Source organism: Camponotus vicinus, unplaced genomic scaffold (assembly GCF_025532165.1).
Source record: "Camponotus vicinus isolate PSW18456_S1 unplaced genomic scaffold, iyCamVici1.0 SCAF_1, whole genome shotgun sequence".
NCBI classification, from domain to species: domain Eukaryota; kingdom Metazoa; phylum Arthropoda; class Insecta; order Hymenoptera; family Formicidae; genus Camponotus; species Camponotus vicinus.
Genome location: NW_028141945.1, coordinates 21,309,799 through 21,332,785, shown reverse-complemented (window position 1 = coordinate 21,332,785; position 22,987 = coordinate 21,309,799). Strand labels below are relative to the sequence as shown.

Sequence of the window (22,987 nt, the reverse complement as noted above, 5' to 3'; positions counted from 1 at the left end):
TTTTAAAGACTCGGAAAAATTTCTATTTGATCAGCACTTATAAATTTATAAATTGTAAATAATAATAAATAATACATTTATAAATTCTGATTAAATATAACTTTTTTCGTTAACATTCTAACAAGTATAAATATATGATATAATTATATTGATATAGTGATAACAAAGTATTCTTTTCTGGAAAGTACAGAAAGATATAATGTCATAAGTTCAATATTATAGTACTATCTTACATTTTATATAAGAATAGATAAAATGATATTTTTATGTCAAGTTAACTGTCGCTAAAACTGCTTAAAAATCATAAATCTGAATAAGGCATTTTAAATATTAATAAAAACGGACAGATATGATATAATATATCTCTCTGTTTTTTTAGTCCAGTAACGATAAAAATAACAAAGAAATAAAAGTATGGAAAATTTTCCACTCTCTTTATTACAGGAAATTTTGAATATTTTGAAAGAGTTTCTGAATATTTATGACAAATCATGTCCAATATTTAACACTAAATGTAATTTTGTCAACACACGCTATAAATATATGCACAAATATATGTCTCATAATTACACGTGACTTATGGAGAGTTGACGGAGCAACCAGTTTCGCTGGATATTACAGAAGCCGCAAAAACCTAAGGCGCAAAATTCAATTTTGCCAGAGTTCAATTTTGTCTGCAAAGGCTTCATCGCGATTTGTTGCGAATCTAATAAATGCAACGCGTGTGCACTTTCTCATTTCACAAATAAGGATACAAGTACCGAAAAAATAACGTGTTGTAGAATTGCTGTGTACAATATTATTCAAAGACTGGAATAATAAAATTGAAATATAAAGATATAGTAAAAATAAGAAAATATAAAAAAATCTGAAGTAAAGATGACAGAGATCTATATCGCACGAAATTTATTTTTATTTTATAATAATATAATTTCTGGGGTTTTTCTCTAGTTGAAATTTTCCAATCTTGCAATTTACCTGCAAGAATCGAAAATGTCATTCCTCTCATTTCACAAATAAGAATACAAGTATCGAAAAAATAACGTGTTGCAGAATTGCTGTACATAATATTATTCAAAGACTAGAATAATAAAATCGAAATATAAAGATATAGTAAAAATATAAAAAAATGTGAAATAAAGATGACAGAGTTGCACGAATCTTGTTTTCTATAATAATATAATTTTTAGAATTTTCCCCTTCTTTTCCAATCTTGCAATTTACCTGCAAGAATCGAAAATGTCATTCCTGAAAATAAAAATTAGCGTGTGACACACATACACACATGTGATCATCTTTTAATAAATATGAGCGAACGCGTAATAGCTTTTCCTTCGTAACCGCATCCGCGAATAATCATTTATCCAAATAACGCCATAAACTGACGTGCGAGGATAATATCACGCGTTGTTGACGCTCCGCTCGATGTTCGCGTAAGAAAAATGAGGCACTCGTCGAGGCCCCTCGCGCTAGTCGCTCGACGAAGGCACATTCCTGCGGCCGCTATGTGCACCTACCTGCGGAGACATAAAGGATGCGGGCCGGAACGCACGAACGCACGAACGAACGATCCAACGAACGAACGATCCAACGAACGAAACTCTTCGCCAGAAGCGAAGGTCAATGACTCGCGCGCTCGAGCGCGCGTTCTGCAATTAGTGGTTCGATATCTTTCGCGCTAATTAGCGCGACGCCGCGGCTTCCTCGGCCTTCACATCTCGCTCCTGTCGTCCTGTCGTTGGCGCATCGTCAGATTATTTCGGATAAAGGCGGCCACACCCTTGTGATATATAGGGCTGCCGCACCGCCGACCCCGCGACCGCGGCTTCCTCGACAGGAAATAGCAGCGATGACACCGTCGACTACAGATATCGCGAGAATGTCAATAACGCTTGATCCCTGAATAATAGTGCACCTTCCTCAATCTTTTTATTAATGTCTCGTATGTATTTTTTTAATTCTTAAAAATATTGTCTCGATACTTCTTAGAACAAATTTGATCTGGGATGTATTAATAAGAATGGTAGTAATAATATATGCATGATAATGATGTAAAATCTTAATTAATATCTCATATCTTGCAATTTATCATATTAATTTCATATGTCATTCCTTAACGTTTCATATATTTTTTTTATTTTTAAATTTTAAATATTATATTAAAAGTATTTAAATATTATATTAAATTTTTGAAATAATATTTAAATGTTAATTTTTTTTATCTTTTTTTATTTAAATATTTTTGAATTAATATTATTTAAATATTAATTTTTAGAAAAAAATTTGAACCAATATATTTAATGATAATAGTAATAAATATGCGTATTAATAGTGTAAAATCATAATTAATATCATTGCAACTCATCATATTAATTTCATATATCATTCCCTAGTATCTTATATATATATTTTTTTTTATTTTTAAATATTTTATTAATAATTCTTTAAAAAAATTTAAACCAATGTATCTCAATAAAAATAGTAATAATAACATGCATGCTAATATTGTAAGATCATAATTAATATTATTGCTCGTCATATTAATTTTATATGCCAATGTCTCATACATTTGTTTATTTTTAAATGTATTGTATTAATACTTTTTAGAAACAATTTTTTTTTAAACCGGTGTACCTTAATGATAATAATAATAATAACATAATAATAATAACATGTTAATAATGTAAAATCATAATTAATATCGCTGCAACTCTCATCACATTAATTTCATATGTCATTTCCTAACGTCTCATATATTTTTTTTATTATAAAATATATTAATAATTTTAGAAAAAATTTGAATCAGTATATCTCAATGATAATAGTAATAATATAATAGTATTCGTGGTAATAATTTAAAATCATAATTAATATCGTTGCAATTCTCATCATATTAATTTCATATGCCATTCTTTAATGTCTCATATTTTTTTTATTTTTAAATACTGCATTAATAATTCTTAGAAATAATTGTAACAGATGTGTCTCAATGATAATAGTAATAATATAATAGTATGCGTGGTAATAATGTAAAATCATAATTAATATCGTTGCAACTCTCATCATATTAATTTCATATGCCATTGTCACAATATAATCTTCTTTTTCTTCTTCTAATTTCATCACAATCAGCAAAAATATGCGAATTTTTTCCATTACTACATAAATTTTGCTATAAATGAAATCAACAATAATGTCGTCAAGATATCATAAATATATTGATGCGTTTTAATGAATTAACAATTATTAATTTTTTCAAAAATTTTCTTCATCAACGTTGCATTATATTTCTATTTTAAATGTTGAATCAATAATTTTCTTCCAAGTCTCCAAGTAATCTCATACAGGCAAACGTGTGCATGCCGCTAATGATAGCAATATCGATAAAATATACGTCATAATTGATGACATAAAATAATGATTGCATTTTTGCACGACACATTTGAAGTGTTTGACTCAACGAGCGTTAAGGGAACGATCGATCGAACCTGCCTGTAAAGAGCCACCGGAGAGGATCCTTTATCGAGCGGCCACTCATCGCGGATATAACCAGTCTTACCGGTGCGAACGGCTGCCACGAACGGATGCTACGAGAGCGCAGAGAGGCAAAAATTACCACGACACAGAAACGTGGAAAACTATCGACCCTGACAACGCGCGCGAATCCGTACGAAGGTACAAAGAGCAGTGCGAAGACCCACCGCACAAAAAAAAGAAGACCAAGATCAGACGGAATCGCCATATCCTGTCCGGGCAAGTATTAAAAGGAAAGTCAGGGTTTCTAAGATCCTAAGCTTATTTCGATCTGCCAGATGAACGACAAATTTTGAAGAATAAGTTTCCGAAAGCTAAAAAAAGTTTTGAGATTAATTTAGGAAAATTTTTTTGAAAAATTCACAAGTTTTCGAAATTTTTAAATCATTATATACATAGGGTGTCTCAGGATCATCACATCACTTGGGCAATAATTTTCGAGTTATAAACGATTAAAAAAAAAATTTTTTTTCACAAACTTTTTATGAAATTAAAAGGAAAGTCTGGGTTTCTAAGATCCTAAACTTATTTCTGCCAGATGAACGACAAATTTTGAAGAATAAGTTTCCGAAAGCTAAAAAAAGTTTTGAGATTAATTTAGGAAAATTTTTTTGAAAAATTCACAAGTTTTCGAAATTTTTAAATCATTATATACATAGGGTGTCTCAGGATCATCACATCACTTGGGCAATAATTTTCGAGTTATAAACGATTAAAAAAAAATTTTTTTTCACAAACTTTTTATGAAATTAAAAGGAAAGTCAGGGTTTCTAAGATCCTAAACTTATTTCTGCCAGATGAACGAGAAATTTTGAAAAATAAGTTTCCGAAAGCTAAAAAAAGTTTTGAGATTAATTTAAGAAAATTTTTTTGAAAAATTCACAAGTTTTCGAAATTTTTAAATCATTATATACATAGGGTGTCTCAAGATTACCACATCACTTGAACAATAATTTTCGAGTTATAAGCAATTAAAAAAAAAAAAGGATTTTTCATAACCTTTTTATGGAATTAAAAGGAAAGTCAGGGTTTCTAAGATTCTAGGCTTATTTCGATCTACCAGATGAACGAGAAATTTTGAAGAATAAGTTTCCGAAAGCTAAAAAAAAGTTTTGGGATTAATTTAGGAAAATTTTTTTGAAAAATTCACAAGTTTTTCAAATTTTTAAATCATTATATACATAGGGTGTCTCAAGATTACCACATCACTTGAACAATAATTTTCGAGTTATAAGCAATTAAAAAAAAAAAGGATTTTTCATAACCTTTTTATGGAATTAAAAAATTATTAAATCCACATTTTTCAGTTAATTTCAGGTTAGGTTAGGTTAGAATTATTTTAGAGGTTAGGTTAGAGTTTATTTTAGTAAAATTTTAATTTAAGGTTAGTTGCAAAGATCTGATGGCAAAAATGGAAAATTTGCAAAATATGATTTCCCTCGACATTTTTTTCTGAGGAGAAATTGTCTTCAAATGATCTTAGGAATTTGCTATTAGCAAATGATATGATGAGTCTGAAAGATATTTTGTTTGTATACAGGGTTTGTCAAAAGTGTGGAAACCCCTAAATATCTCACAAACGGTGCATTTTAGAAAAAAATGTTTCAGGCAAAAGTTGTTTGGTTTCAAAGGGGCCATAAGACGATACCATTGGTTTGACCTTGAAGAGTCATTTGAAGGTCACGTGAAGGTAACTTCAATTTTTTTAAATGGAACATCCTATATATTTTTGCACACTCTTGTAGCTTATCTCGAGAGCTTTCCAAAACACTATAATTAAGTACCTTTTCGTTAAGTATTTTTTGAGTTATGAGGCTTGAAATAATTTCTTAATTTTACATAAACCGTAAAATATCTTGTAAAATATTCATTTTTCGATTATCTTACCTTAATACTTTTACGTACAAAATAATGAGAGGAATCAATTGGTGTAAAGAAAACACATAGTTGTTTTGAAGAAAAAATATGTAATTTGCAATTAACAATTCCATATTTTTTCTTAAAAACAACTATGTGTTTTCTTTACACCAATTGATTCCTCTCATTATTTTGTACATAAAAGTATTAAGGTAAGATAGTCGAAAAATGAATATTTTACAAGATATTTTACGGTTTATGTAAAATTAAGAAATTATTTCAAGCCTCATAACTCAAAAAGTACTTAACAAAAAGGTACTTAATTATAGTGTTTTGGAAAGCTCTCGAGATAAGCTACAAGAGTGTGCAAAAATATATAGGGTGTTCCGTTTAAAAAAATTGAAGTGACCTTCACGTGACCTTCAAATGACTCTTTAAGTTCAAACCAATGGTACCGTCTTATGGCCCCTTTGAAACCAAACAACTTTTGCCTGAAACATTTTTTTCTAAAATGCACCGTTTGTGAGATATTTAGGGGTTTCCACACTTTTGACAAACCCTGTATAATCTCTTCGATAATTTAAATCGTTTTTGTAGCGCTCTCTTATTTGCTCATTACGTCTTTTAGTTTTTGTTTGTTGTTTTAGGAGACTTTTTTCCAGAGCTAAGATAAACGCTACTCTCTAGCAATCATTACTACAGCGTCTAATGGGAAATCCGACCCTGATCCCCTATCCTCTTTCTGCTCGCTCTTCTCCATCCATCCTCGTCAATCGTCTTCCTCTCGCTCAGCCTGCGATTAACGCACGAGCACACGGAGACAATGAGAAAGACAAAGAGAACGTTGAAAGGATTGAGTCGCGGACAGGCATGAGAAGGGAGTGTGCGCCATGGTGCGCGAAATATACACACGCACGTGTATCCCCCTGCGTGCACAGCCATATTCCTGTTATGACACATGCACGGGGACACGTGTGCACGCGTGTGGGAGGATTAACCCCTTCGCTACTCCGCTTCTACCGACTAAGCATCCGTAGTCTCGAGAGAAAGTGCACAACGCACGGGATAATTCGTCTCGTTATCAGAGTTGCAAGATGGAAGAGCGAAGCGGTAGAGGAAAAAATTGGAGGAAGGATGTAATTGTCCATTTTTTCCTCAAATGAAAAAATGTACAATATTGCCAAATATTTGTCTAATTTTTTATTAATAACACAGGTCTACAAGGTTTTGTTGTTGGGCAACTGGGGGTCATTTCCGAAGTAATTTTCTGCGTAGAATTCGAATCCGAGGTCAGAATTGGCCCATCACGTCAGGATTTTGAGATATTTGAGGTTATATACTCGAAAAATGGCTTTTTGGGCTACTTTTGAGGTTATGTACAGGACGCACAAAATTTTTTAGCTCTTTTCTTCTAATTGCATCATTTAGTACTACTCTTTCCCTTCAAAATGAGCTGTCGAATGGTCATCTACGATTTTTCCTTGCAAAGTTACGGCCATTTTGAGATGACATGATGAATTCCAAACCCTGCGCCGTTAAACCTATTATAATAGGTTAGGGGTCGATCTGAGATCAGATTCGTAATCAGCGACCCCAAAAACCCATATATACAGTTTTCAGTCCAGGTTTTCGGGTTTATAGTTCAAAGTTTACAGGTTTAATGTGAATGCTCATGAGGTTGTTGGGCTATAACGGCGCAGGGTTTGGAATTCATCATGTCATCTTAAAATGGCCGTAACTTTGCAAGGAAAAATCGTAGATGACCATTCGACAGCTCATTTTGAAGGGAAAGAGTAGTACTAAATGATGCAATTAGAAGAAAAGAGCTAAAAAATTTTGTGCGTCCTGTACATAACCTCAAAAGTAGCCCAAAAAGCCATTTTTCGAGTATATAACCCATGACCCCATTTTTTGTAGACCTGTGTAATTGATATATTACCATCGCGATTGAAACAAGTTATTGATCAGCTGTTATTCGCGACAATTTATTCGAGCAGTGATGGTCCGGTATAAAGATCAGTCTAGACTAGACTTATAGCGAAGAACTTACTTCAACGAATCCGTGCCAAGCTTCGAAGTTAATCATACACCTTGAGGCAAATCGGGTAATAGTTATAGCGCGAGATCAGATGACACGCACTGGAAGTACGCTTGCACTTTAATCTATTTCATTCTGACGCCTGGCACGAATCCACGAAGATGAGTTTTCATTCAAAATACACGTTGGCCATAATCATTATAGTCTTCAACTTAAAACAAGATTAATTATAATAAGACAAATAGGAATTAATTATAATAAGACAGATAAGAATTAATTATAATAAGACAGATTTTAGTATACATTTCCAAAAAATAATTTCAGTTTTTCATGATCCATCCTATCAGGTTCACGAAACAGTTTATTCTATTATTAACGACAATCCGGCTGGTGACTCCTAGTTACGGTAATATCTACCGTCGCAAATTTTGGAAAAGATCAATATCGCACGACGAATAAGCGAGCAGACGCTGAAGTGAAATAATGATGTGTAAATTTAAGTAAAATATATATATATATTTTTTTTCAAGCATTATTTAATAATCAGAAATAAAGTAACACATAAAAACTCTGCAAAATGAAGGAATTAAAAGATAAATTTAAAAATTTGTTTTCAAAAAGTTTGGAATAATCCATATTTGACAATGTTAAATGCAATTGATTTTATTTTTAGTGCAAGTAACATTCGTTTTTTCGAGTTTACAACGATATATCAAAATCGATATAATTTTAAATTCATTATATGTTGTTTTTTTTCCTCAAGTATTTATATGCATATTATTTTTGCATATATATATACATAAAATATTGGAATTGAAATAATAATTGTAGCAGTGGCAGAAAGTAATGCATAAAGAAAAATTGCACTTATTATGAAACAATAAAAAAAACTCGCTATCCAGGATAATCAATATCGCGGTTTCGCAAGTCATATGTACGCTATCAAAGAGATAGCATGGCTTCCGTGAAAGTCATCGAAATCGAAGGTGCATCGCTTCATTAAGTTAAGTTAGGTTAAGTTATTGCCGTTTATTATAATGTGCGAAATATTAAAGTGGAAATATTTGATTAATTTATATAATGGCTATTATATGTATTTTAATTTATAATATAATATTAACTTACAACTAATATATTTTAATAAGTTATAATGATAATAATGTAATTAAATCATAATTAATAATTAACATAATATTATTTATATTTGTGCAACAGTTTGGGTATAATTGGATATTTTTTAATTGATTTAGACGGGCATAATTTACGGGAATAATTCATCATTCATAAAAGTATGCGAGAAACTTGAGTTTCTTTAAGTAATAAAAGTTTTTTTTGTTGGCAAAGTATTTAATTTAAACTTTCGACTATAATAAATGGTTGGACAAGTGCTTTACATAGAGTATACATGTATGTACATAATATACTATGTAAATCTAATGTCATACTTGTCTTAATTACTTTCTATTTGATTACTCTCTCTTTTGTTTCCTCTGAAATATATTTCGTCACGTTGTCTCACATGTGCGCAGCTATTCTACTCTCCAATCTGTATAAAATATTTGCATGTTAGATGTTTTATTGTTTATTAAATTAATAAACTTCATAAAATAATTATTAATAATTATTTTATTAATTTATTAATTTAATAAAAATTTGATGTAAAAAACATTGTTGCCACGTGCCATTGTATTATTGGACGATGTTTCTGCAAATCACAGTAAAAACGCAGAGACATATCGTTAATAAAGTTGAGAATAAACAAGAGCTATTGAAAGATAAAATAAATATTTCATCGGTAAATTGGAAAAACTTTTTTTTAATTATTGGGCAAATTTCAAAAAATTCGAGCATGGATAAATTATATACAAGACGATAAATTATATACAGAATGTTTTACATAAAGAGTTACAAGAAGTTTTTCAAAACTTAACATTATAAAAAATGTTTTAGATCAAATTTATAGGGTTTTGAGGGAGGAAAAAAGTTGATAATTTTGAATTTTAATTAATATCATTTTTAAAGATCACACACATGTAAAAGTCAATGTATTATTTTAAAATAAAACCATTCTAATTTTTTATATAAATCGATTCTCGCAATATTTGGTATAAAAAGTTAATGATAAGATGATAAAAAATTGAACAGTTTGAGATATTTCGTAGTTTATGTAAAATTATTTTGAATTAAAATATAAAATATCTCTATTCAATTTTTGGCCATTCAATCTTAATTTTGACACATGAAAATGACCTTAGTTAAAATTCAATATTCCTTTTTCTTCTTTATAATCTTATAAATTTGTCTGAAAAATTTTTCATACAATGTCAAGTTGCGAAGGAAACACCTTGTAACACTTTATGTGAAATCAGCCCGTATATATGTATATATAAAATGATCATAAAATTGCACTGTTCATTATAACTATTGTAAAATATTTAAAGAGGAATTTATATATATAAATATTCTTATTTTTAGAAAAATTTATATACATAAATATTTTTTGAAAATATTCTTCTAATGTTTCCGAGAATCTTTTTGAAAAATTCTTAGAGATATATCTTCGAATAATTTAAGAATCTCCCTACTTAAAAATAGAAAATTTACGCATAATAAAGTAATAAAATTTTATAATAAAATTTAATAATAAACTACAATAAAATTTTATAATACTTATAATACAATAATAAAATTTTATGCTTAATGAAATTATTATATATAAAATTATATTTGCTCAAATATATAATTACTCATATATTACTGTATCATTATTATTTTAGCGTAATTGTGTGATGATAAAAAATAAAATTGTAACGATGCATCCCGATGCATCGTTCCTAATTCCCGGCAGAACATCAGCCGGAAGCTGCCGCCCGGCAGAACACCCGCCGGGCAGAGGCAGGGGCGCGGTGCGCCCATCTTTTAATCGTTCTCATTACGGCCCAGAGCCGTTAAGGGCTCGAAACGGCCGAACACCGCCGATCAGAGCCGAGGTGGCCCGAACCGCCGACCGGCGAAAACCCGCGTTCGGCGCTCAACCCGAACCCCTCCGAACGGGCCCGACCGTACCGTTTCCGAAAAACCGTTCGGAAGGGGTTATACCGCCGCGCGCCGACGCGGGCAATTAGTCGGTATAAAAAGGGCACATCTCGGCGTCTAATGACCATATTCCTGATTCGCTCTAAGCAGTACGCTTCAGCAGCAATCCAGAAATCCTACCAAGCACTCATTACAGAGGACGAAAGGTGGAGCGCGCTCCGTCTTAGCCGAGAGATCTCGATTCCAAAGTACAAGTGCAAACCACCTAATCCGCAGCTGGGCCATCACGGAAGGTGGAGCTCAGAGCCGCCCCGAGTCGAGCGTTCTCGACCCAGCTGCAACGCGAGTACCATCCTTCGCGACGCGATCCTATCTCGCGCACTTTGACATCGAACGCATACGCGCATTTGATTATCGCGGTCTCCGCCGCCGCGTATTTTGTTACCGAGCGCATAAGCGCATCCGTTTATCGCGGCCCCCGCCGCCGCGTATTTTATAACCGAGCGCATAAGCGCATCCGTTTATCGCGGCCCCCGCCGCCGCGTATTTTGTAACCGAGCGCATAAGCGCATCCGTTTGTCGCGGCCTCCGCCGCCGCGTATATATACAATCGCACCGAGCGCATAAGCGCATCCGAATATCGCGGCCTCCGCCGCCACCGTCAAAGCGCAACACGCGCATACAATTATCACGGCATCCGCCGCTGTGATTAAAGCGCACCGATTATAGTAGACCGAACGCGGACTTTAAATCGTATCGTCGAGGAAATAATAATTCTCGCGAAAGCAACCGTCGATTCCGAGAACCCGAGGATTCTAAGAACCGCGGGGATTCCTCGCGGAAAGAGCGCCGCAAAAACACGCGCTGTCTCGCGCGCCGTAAACACAAACAGGTGTACGCGATCAAAGACCGGAATTAAATACGAAACTGCATTTGTCGCGTTATTAATCGGCCAGCGAAATTATTAACCACTCGCGCGCGCGCGCACACACACACACGCACACGCGCGCGCACACACACACACACACACACACACACACACACACACACACGCATACACATACTCTGTACACTTATCTATTCGAATAAATACGTTCGTTTAAAACACATCGCGTATTTTCTTTCCAACGAACCTCGCACCGGCGATCTATCCGCGCTGCAAAGAAAACGTCCGAAAATACGACCGTTACAAAATATAATGTTACATTTTATTTTTCATCATTATATGCAATTATTAAATTCTCTATAGCGTGATTAAAAAATTTTTCTTACACCATAGGACATCACACAATAGAGAAATGCGCAAGATAATTTCGAAAGCATGGCAGGCCGACGTAGGACCTTGAGAATCCCTCGACAGCCGATGTGTATGTCTCTCCGACCGTTACTAGGGGCAGCTGTCCGCCGCGTGAAATGCCACAAACTGGCAACGCGTTCGAGCTTCGAGAGAGAAATGGCATAAAGTAGGTACACGGTCGATGGTTCCCGAGGGCACTAAGGCGAGCAACGGAAAAACGTATTAGAGCGACAAGAGCGAGCGAGAGAGAAGAAGGCTGCAGGTGTTGCGAACGAAACGTCGAACCGCACAACACGTGCAATTCGACGCGTATGTTGATGCCAGAAGCTATCGAGCAATGTTAAAATATAAATTACTGCCCGCGAATATAGTCGTTTAAATGCTTCGATAGCACGAGTAACGATATAAAAAAATATTATTTAAAAAAAATAATAATTACAAACAATAATAGGCTTATGCGAGCAAAAGGATAGATTGTTTTATATTTTAAAAAATGAAAATTCTCAGAGAAAATTATCAAAAATATTTTTAATGTAGGTGGAACGTTTCGACATTAACTAGGATGAATAAAGTCACATTCATAAAAAAATAATATGCATGAAAAATATACACATATGAATCTTATAAGTTATTCGATTATCTAGGATCTTATGAGTTATTCGATTAAATCTGGATAATTCATAAGATCCAAGTGTGTGTTCTTATATTTTTCATGCATATTATTATTTATGAATGTTACTTTGTAGCTGAAAAAACTTAGTATTGAAGCATCCCATTCATATATAATTATCTAAATTTATTAAATAAATTATATTTTCTAGAATAAAACAACCTGCCTTTGCTCGCATAAAGTTATTATCCTTTGTAATTATTTTTTCAATATACAATGAGTTTTAATTATTATTACTTAACATTATTTTAAAATTGTCATTACATCAGATATATCATAATTATGTAAAAAAGGGGTAAAGTATAATAATATAATATATTTATAATTTATTAAATATAAAATATAACATTTATAATTTATTGAAAGAAAAAAATTGTTTTCCGCGAATAAAAAAATTTCACATAGATTGAACTGTGTTTTACAAGCTACAAAAGATCTGAAATTAAATACGTAATAAATTTGTAAGCTTATTAAACAATTCATCTTTTATTTAGAATCACCGCAAATATATTCACACACACAATCAAGATTCTTTTAATAAAAAAATCTCGATTATGAATGTATGTGTCTCCCTGGACGTAGTTTTCCGATATACGTGATAGATACAACTGTTCTCAATTAAATTAATTTGGACTATACGAAAAGCCAATAATACGGATTACGACTATGCCTGCGGCAAAAATAGGACGCCGTATTTTTATTAACGCGGAAGTTTGGCACTGATTTAAGGACTCGACGGCAATTTCCGATGATACGCAAACCAAGGGCTGCAACCAGGATTATTTTTAAATCACTTGTAACGATAACCGTGGGTTAACACACGTGAAAGAACGTTCAAGGTGTGCGAAAGAACGCTCTAAGATAAGGAAAAGGGGAAAGAGCGGATCGATAAGAATGACCATCGTTTGCGACGCGATTAAAGAGGTTATCCATTATCGAAGATGCGAACAACGTAATTTTGTAATATTTTGTTTCAAAGCTAACTTTTCTTGTCGTTTTAATTTTTAAAATTCGTAGTTTTCTCCCCTCTCTCCTCTCAAGGTATCTTCAAAAAAATCATCTTTATAAATTACGAACAATTATAGCAGCACGAAAATAAAATTTTGATGGAAAAAAAATTTAATTTCTCGAGTAGAAAATTCTTCTCCCAATTTATATAAAATTTTGATGAAAGTCATTCAAGTCCTCTAGGTTCTTCTTGCAGTTATACTAAAAATGCGTCTATCGTGTAACAGTAGTCTTGTTTAGTTGTTCATGTTCAATGTTAAATTGTTCATGTTCACGTTCAATGTTAAATTGTTCGTGTTCACGTTCAATGTTAAATTGTTCATGTTCGTGAACATGTTCGTTGTTCAATGGTAAATTGTTCGTGTTCATGTTCAATGTTGAATTGTTCATTCTCGTGTTCCATGTTGAATTGTTCATGTTCATGAACATGTTCATTATTCATGTTCAATGGTAAATTGCTCTTCTTAGTACGGAATTGCAATTTGCCAAGAATCGCTTGTGGGACTCAATTTCATCCGCTATGGAGATAAGATATCAGCGGCTAAAAAATATGATGTAAAGCGTGAAATGTATGCGCAATACGTCGCATTTGATATTCCAGCAATGTCAATAGTAATATGGGACGATGTGTGACATATTCACGTCACAAACTTCCGATTTTATGCTCATTGAACTTTTCGATCTCCTTCCTCTTTTCATCGCCTTCTTATATAGCTGCGAATACAAATGCCCTACTTTTATCGTATTATTTTTAACAGCAGATTTTTTGATTTATAATCGATTCTTCGCGCAAAGGAAGGATCATTAATCATCTTTTTCAATGATTAACATAACCATCTCAAATTAAAATTTAGTTAAAACTTAGTTAAAATTCATTTAATCGAAAAATATATGAATTACAGAGTAAACAAAGTTTTCTTTCCCCGAAATTTAGTTGTAATCGAAAATTCCTCTTAGTCCTTTTAAGAAATTTAATTTGTAAGTACTCGAAAATTTTAAACATCTTCCTTGATTGAAGGATAAATTTCGATTTAATCAAGAAAAATAATACCATGGAATCGTAATACGCTCTATGATTCCTATTAACTCCAAATTGGCCAAAGAATCTGTCATTAAGAAATAATGCGATAGAAGTAGAACGCTCTGTAGAGCTCCACGCGATAGCATTCGACCCATTTCCACCCTCGCGTAAGTCAGCCAGGGACGGAGAAAACCGGGGGGTGGGTGTAATTAGCACTCAGACTCCTACTATGCTACGAGCATTAATGGGAAACATGTCGCCGGCTAGACGAATTCAATTTCGACCGTCCTCCTCGAACGATGCCGAAGTAAGGAAGAGAGACTCTCTGGCAAATTACAATGTTTGCACTACGAGATTTGATTGCACGTACACTTAACGATTTACGCTCATTTGACGACAGTGATACAATATTTCGTGACCCAAAAAATCAAAACAGAAATTAGATTTTTTTCATAATTGCCAATTTAAATTTTTGAAATTCAAAGTAAATATTAAAATTTTTTTTTCATTATGTTAAAAATATTAAAAAATATATTAAAAAGACTCGATTGCAATTGAAAAATATAATTTCCAGCAATTCTGTGATTCACGTTAGAGTGAAATTCTCCACATTGTGTATTAGTATTATAATATATTAAATATTGAAATTTATAAACTACTCAAAATGATTAAAATATATAATATTCTATAAATTACTTAATTTCGTAATTACCTAATTTCGAAAAATAAACTTCGAGAATATGTCTACGCATGTTGCAAGCAACGTCTTCACCCGTGGAAATTGGTATCTCTTTCAGCAAAGATTTTAATATGCCCTGCTCATCCGCGAATGTATCGCAGTGAAACCAAGTCTGATGGGAATAAAAAAAAATGCGCGCGATCGACCTAGATATATCATCGAGTGTAAAAAGCATTTGTCCCGCGTATAATGAAATTAAAAAAATTGATATAGATATAAATATATTTAGATATATAAATATATATTAAAAATTATAAATTATAAATATAAATGTCAAGCATGTTCGACTGAAACATGAGATTTCAAACGGAAATTGAGATTTTTATGGTACAACAACCTTAGTTCATGTTTCAGTTTTAAATGTATCATATATATTTACACTTAATATAATTTATAAATATTAATAAATAAAATTAAAATAAATTAAAATATATTTCAAGATGTCTCACACAAATCTTGTAAAAAAATTCCTTGATCTTCCAGGTATGTTTGTTCAAAATTTTGAATAAAGAGAACATCTTAAAGATTTTTTTGGTACAACTTTGTAAAATAAATTTTTTTTAATATATGTGTTTTCTAATGTTTTTTATTTATATGAAGAAAAAATAGAGTGTCTTAAGTTTCAAGTGTTACATTTGTACGTATACTAAAAAAATGAACAATTTTCATGAGATAAATACTTTTCAATTGCAATAACATTTTCATTTTATTGCCATTAAACATTACAAAATAAACAATATAATATACGTACTTTATATTCAATGTTTTATTAAGACATTGAATATACAGAGATAGATATATTCATAGTATATTTTTAATGCATTTGGCTTGGTTTGTCGACTGTTTACGATATGAAAGTAAAATTATCAAAGAATTTTTGAAAAAAAATTCCCTGAGTTTCAATAAAATTTCATGAAGATTCCCCGACTCTCCCAGATATAAAAGAAAGTCCTAAGGATTCTTAAATTTTTCATATTTTTCTAGGAAATAAATACTCTGATTACTCCAAATTTTTACGATGACGGGAGCGAATGGTAATTGAAAAAACGTGCGAGCAGCAACATTCCACAAATTCAAAGAACTTAAATTCATCAAGTTGATTTGAAAACGCGGCTTAAGAGAAACGCTTTCGCTTCCACGTTCCGGCTAGAGCATCTGCCTCGCATTTGCGCTCGTCTGACCGGATCGCTATTGGATTCAAATGCGAGGAAGGAAGCGAACGTCCGAGAGGAGAGCGCAACAGGTCCGGATGATACGCCCTATGACGCGAGGCGTAAAAGCGAGAGCGAAATGTAGGACAGCTAGAGGCGCGCGGACGTCTCTCTCTTTCTCTCTCTCTCTGGGCGCCTCCCGCAATTTCGAAAATATTAAATCGGGCCGTCCGGTTGCCAGGCCGAGTTGTCGGCGGCGAACGAACGATGCGATGGCGCGATCGACCGTCGTAGACATAGACTTAGACACGTAGGTGTGAATGTAGGTCAGGGTACCAGCACGTGCAGCAGAGCCAGAAACCGATCGTCGACCAAGAACACAGCACAAGGTACTGGAGGAGCTTATCGATAAATGTGTTCTCGGTATCTTCGACGTTGATATTTACTCTGGATTTCCAGTAATTTTTATTCGACTAAACGCTGTTTATGCCAGAGTTCTTGAAAGCTTAAACGGAGGCTATTTTTATTTTCAAAATACCGGACAAAGGTTAATGGACTGGTTCAGGCACTCTTGAATCATCGAAGAGTGACGTTTGTACTTGAGTATCGCGTGGATGGCGTTAAACGTCAGCTGGTTAACATAGGTGGTGTTCAATAACTATCGTTCCTTTCCCTCCTTCTCTCTTTGATAAATTTAAAATCAATTTTTCGCCAGTGGAAATACAGCTTTGATAAATTAAAATTATCGAAAATACGAATAAATGAATAAATAAATAAATAAATAAATATATATATATATATATAGATTTATTTATTTATTTATATTAATAAATAAAATAATTAATAAATAATATATATTAATAAATAAAAATATTAATAAATAAATAAATATATATATATATATATATATATATATATATATAGATTTATTTATTTATTTATTTATTCATTTTTTATTTATTTATTTATTCATTTATTCGTATTTTCGATAATTTTAATTTATCATATATATATATATATATATATATATATATATATATATATATAGAGAGAGAGAGAGAGAGAGAGAGAGAGAGAGAATGTGTAGTTTCTGAGGTAACATAAAGATTATGCATTCTTCATTGAGAAGCACCCTGTATATAGACTAGACGATCAAAGGAATGGAATTTTCTAAATGCACGCATTTAGGCCTTCGGGGCTAAAAGAGGCCATCGTCGTCGGAAAGATCTCGCTATTGTACAGGCCCTTCTCCGGATCTAATGCGCGAACTCTGTCTGCGGCAACAATTTCCTCCGGTGACGGAACGAGGACGCGTAAAAACGGTCGGCCTCATCACGTTGCTCTCGTTGGACCATTGTTTCTGAGCATTCAAAAAAGAAGAAAAAAAAAGATGTCCGATCGTAGATCGCTCTCTCCGTTTCTCAGGCGAATTTAATTTCACTCACGATTTGCAGTATTGGATATTACGATTATATAACGCATATTTGAACTATATTTCAATTTTGAAATATTATCTTTTAATCTTTTTTGTTTGGATAAAGCATTAAAAGTTTAAATATTATCCATATTTTTCATTCATTTGTATTTTTATTACTCACTTTTCCACCAATAAAGATCTATGCTTTAATCCAAAATATATATATCGCACTAAAAATATAAAATACTCTAGTGTTGAATTTTTTAGTACGTAATTGGTGGAATATCAAAAACAAACTGTATTATTAATGTCACGATTAAGTATTATTGATCCAAGGGAAAAATATAAAAAAAATGTTTATAATATATGTCTAAAATATATAATTCTTTACATTTAAAACAAAATTATTAATTAACGCATTTTAAAATTAAATTTCAATTCTGCAATTTATTTTTTCTTTTTTTTCTTTACTTGAATAAAGCATTTATAAGTTTGAATATTATTCATATTTTTCATTCATTCTTTTCATTCGTTCTTTTATATTATTCATAATTCATTTATTATTCATAATTCATTTTTTCATAAAAAAAGACTGTAATGCGATATACAGGGTGGGCCATTTTAATCTATGCACCCAAATTTCTTTGTACCTAAGACAGATACGGAAAAATGATTCAGACAAAAGTTTTATGGTTTCGAGGGGGCCATAAGATGGTATCATTGGTTTGACCTTGAAGAGTTATTTGAAGGTCACATGAAGGTCACCTTTAATTTCTTAAATGGAACCTACTATTTGTCATTGCATATTCTTGTAGCTCATCTCGAGAGCTTTCCAAAACACTATAATTAAGTACCTTTTCGTTAAGTACTTTTTGAGTTATGAGGCTTGAAATAATTTCTTAATTTTACATAAACCGTAAAATATCTTATAAAATATTCATTTTTCGATTATCTTATCTTAATACTTTTATGTACAAAATAATGAGAGGAATCAATTGGTGTAAAGAAAACACATAGTTGTTTTTAAGAAAAAATATGGAATTGTTAATTGCAAATTACATATTTTAGCCACTAAATGTCTATTTTAAAATTATACAATTTTTGCTGTGTATATTTCTACAGAACCGGTATTTTTGTGAAAAAATTATTTTATTTTAGATCGCACTATGTGTTTTCTAAGATAAATTTTCATGAACGCATTCTCGGTAGACGAGATATTGACTTTCGCGCATAGGCAGATATTCCTGGAGTTCGCTGCGGATGTAAGCGGCAACGGCGGCTATAATGAACATTACGTTCGTAAGGACGACGTCAGCGCAATGAATCGATCTTACATATGTAAATCCGTTACGATATTTCACCGACGATTATATCAGATGACATTTGTACCGAATGTAAATTCACGGCGAAATGACATATAAATTATTAGAATTAATCACATAAATAATATTGAAATTTTTAGGTTGATAAATTTTTTATCAAGATTAAAAAAAAAAATATATATATATATATATATATATATATATATATATATATAGATAGATAGATAGATAGATAGATAGATAGATAGATAGATAGATAGATAGATAGATAGATAGATAGATAGATAGATAGAGATAGATAGATATATAGATATATAAGAATAAGATAAATTCTCAGATATGATTCACCAGAAGAAATGTTCGATTGTGAAAACCAAATATTGACTGTAACAATATCTAAAATTTTAGTTAAAATATATCCAATCAAATTGTTTATTCAAGATAATCGGGAATAAAAATAAATCTAGTTAGTACTCCAAAAGCTATGTTCAACTAAGTTATTTAGTGGAAACTTAATAAAAACATTTCACTTTTAATAAAAACAATAAAACCTTTTGTTATATAAAACAAGGTATTTTGTGATTATTATAAATAATCAATTTTAAAAATATTAAATTTTTTTCTGTTTGAATTGAATATAAAATATATGCGATATATTTCATTGACTTTTGAACCGACATTGCATAAAAAAGATGCATAGAAAAACGTTTGCAACACGACAGAGTATATGTCTACTCGAAACTTATAAAAAGTTTCCGGGAAAATTTCTTAATATTTTAAGCATATTTGTCAAAAATTCCGAGTAAGAAGATTTGGTGAAATTTTTTGTAAAATAAATTTTTTTATTGTATTCTAATAATTTTCATTGATAAAAAGAAACAGAACCTCTAAAGTTTGAAGTACTAGATTTATAAATGTAAAAACTTTCGTGAAGATAAATATCGTGAATATAAATATTTCATTTGCATTTTTATTTTTTTATCACAACAAATTACATTAAAGAACATTTATTGTATATTCAATAATACTTTCTTAAGCCATTATGAATATATAAATATATATATTTTAAACACACACACATAACTTCACTAGATTTATCGACTGTTTACAATATTCAATATAACAAAATTATCAGAGAGAATTTAAAAAAAATCCTGATAAAATTCCCTGAAAATTGATTTTTCCAGATACGAAGGAAATTCCTGAGAATTCCAAATTTTTCACGCTTTTCCAGAGAATAGACCTGGCACGTCACAGAATTGGACACGACTCTGTCGTTCGTTGGAGGAATGCGAATGGGTGATCTCTAACGTATAATGAATCGAAAGTCGAGGTTTGCGTTCGCGAAAGTCGTCGCAACGAGACGACCACGCATGGCTACCTGCGAAGGCTGCGGGGGCAAATCCGCTGGCAATCCGCGTGGGCAAACATCAGTCATTGCCAGGCGGCGCGTATGTTGCACATAACTCGAGAACGACGCGAGTTAACTCGCGGAACGACGGACGGCGACGATGCACTTGCACCACGACCGATCCGCACATTCACTTCGATACGACAGCGCGACATTCGCGATACTTTCAATGGGGCACGCGATGCAATTTTTATTCAAAGCCGGCGCGTCATGGGGGGAGGGGGACAGGGGGAGGGGCAGGACGAATAAAAGGGTGTACGACCTTCCGCGAGAAAAGAAAGAACGAAGGACGTAAATAAAAATGTCAGGCGGACTAGAAACGTAGAAGGTGAAAATCTTGTTAAGTGAGGAAACTAAATTTTTATTAAGGAGTCCGTAAAATTCCGGGAATTATTCAAGTTAGCAGATTTAAGTGACTAGAGAAATTTATTTATAATTTATAAGTTTGTGGGCTACTTTGACCGAATGAGTGAACATCGTATTTTATAGTGTGATATTTACTTATTTTTGCCTATTAATTTTTATAAGAAATAAATTACTTCACACTTTGTTTACGTTATGAGAAATGTATAGATGTTAATAGATTTTCAAATTTTACTTTTTATTTAATTTTTATTTTTTTTGGATTCGTAATATTTCGATCAAAATTGATTTTTAAAAATTAGATACTTTAGAAAAATTCTTCCTTTACGATTTATATATTTTATTATAATTTTATTATAATTTTATAATATGTGAAAAAAGATGCTATAACTTTAAATGCTATTTATAAATGCATTTCTTTTATTGTACCATCTTTCAATCTTTTTAGTATATTGAGTTGTTTATTTGCTGTGGACAACCGTGTGATATTCGACAAATTGCCAATATTACGTCAATAACATAGCATTTCACTATTATTGATTGCGCTCGCAGCATTATTGATTTATGAATGTATATTGACTAGAATAATTGAGTTTCCCTCGCGATATAGACACATCTACGCACTTGCCACGCCAATATAAAATAAAATGAAGATTAATAATAGAGATTTATCGAGGATCTTGATTTTTTCTGCGTTACCGATCGAGTTTCGTTAGGCAATAATTTAGAAGAATGCGATATAAACCAGCTGTGCGTGTTATAATTGTTTTCAAATCCGTGACTTTATCGATTTTCCGTTTTTAATTCTCATGTTTATACCCAGGTACCCATTTAAACTAAAATTTATAGAGAAAATAATTTTGACAAACTTAATTTTATTTTATTTATATTTTATTTTATTATAATTTATTTTATTATAATTTTATTTTATTTTATTTACATAATTTTACTTTATTTAGATAACTTTATTTTATTTTAATTATATTATATTTAGAATAAAAATCAAATATAAAAATTCTCGGCTAAAGAACAATCAACTATTGGTCATTGGCATAAGAGAATTAAATAGCTGTAATAAACTGAATTCTTAATTGACATGCAAAATAATTAAATTGATTTTTTTAGGCAGTGCAAAGAAACAAGAGTGTAAGGTCGAGAAAAGTATTGCGAGAGCTCGAATGCTGGCGCATCTAGCTCGAATTCCAACGTACTAAAACACGTATGCAGGAAGCGAATACAAGAGCAGGGTTAAAAGGGCGTTGCACAGGCACAGGCGCTCGGCTCGTTCGTTTCACTCGGCAGCGCGACCAGCCAGCGCGCGGCCTGTCGTCCTGAGTCATCCGGAGAACAGTCGTCGAGCCAGCCAGCCAGCCAGCCAGCCGAGCAGACAGGTTGCTACGTGCCCTCGAACCTCCGGACAAGAGCACGCGCACGCGTGTGTGCACACGCGTGACGCGCGCTTACTCTTTCGTCACGTGAGCTCGTACATTCGTCACGTTGTATCGCACCGTCGAATGAACGTACGCGCACAGCGTTGGTTTTTATTCAAGTAGTGCAATAAAAATTGAGAAAGAAATTAATTCTCATTCTCTCTAGATACAAATACGTTCGAGTATTCGATATTATATCCGGGAATCCATGGATAAATAATGTTATTCGTTATATTTGAGAAACACTGTATGGTATTCGAATAGTGTTGGTTTTTTTTATTTAAATAATAAAACTATTGAGAAAAAAATAAATTCTCAATCTCTAGATACATCTAAGTATCCGATATATATCCGAGAATCCATAGATGAATAATGTTATTCGTTATATTTGAGACACGCTGTATATAGTATCCAACGAATAGTTGGTTTCTTTATCCAAATAATAAAAATATTGAGAAAGAAATAAATTCTCAATCTCTAGATACATCTAAGTATCCGATATATATCCGAGAATCCATAGATAAATAATGTTATTCGTTATATTTGAGACACGCTGTATATAGTATCCAACGAATAGTTGGGTTTTTTTTATTCAAATAATAAAAATATTGAGAAAAAAATAGATTCTCAATCTCTAGATACATCTAAGTATCCGATATATATCCGAGAATCCATAGATAAATAATGTTATTC

At 32.2% G+C, this 22,987-nt stretch overlaps 1 protein-coding gene across 11 annotated transcripts in view; it reads right to left on the bottom strand.

Annotated features, from left to right (window-relative positions):
* The window catches only part of Gish (casein kinase I gish), a 51,933-nt gene that overhangs the window by 18,379 nt on the left and 10,567 nt on the right, over nucleotides 1-22,987 (bottom strand). The window lies entirely within an intron of this gene.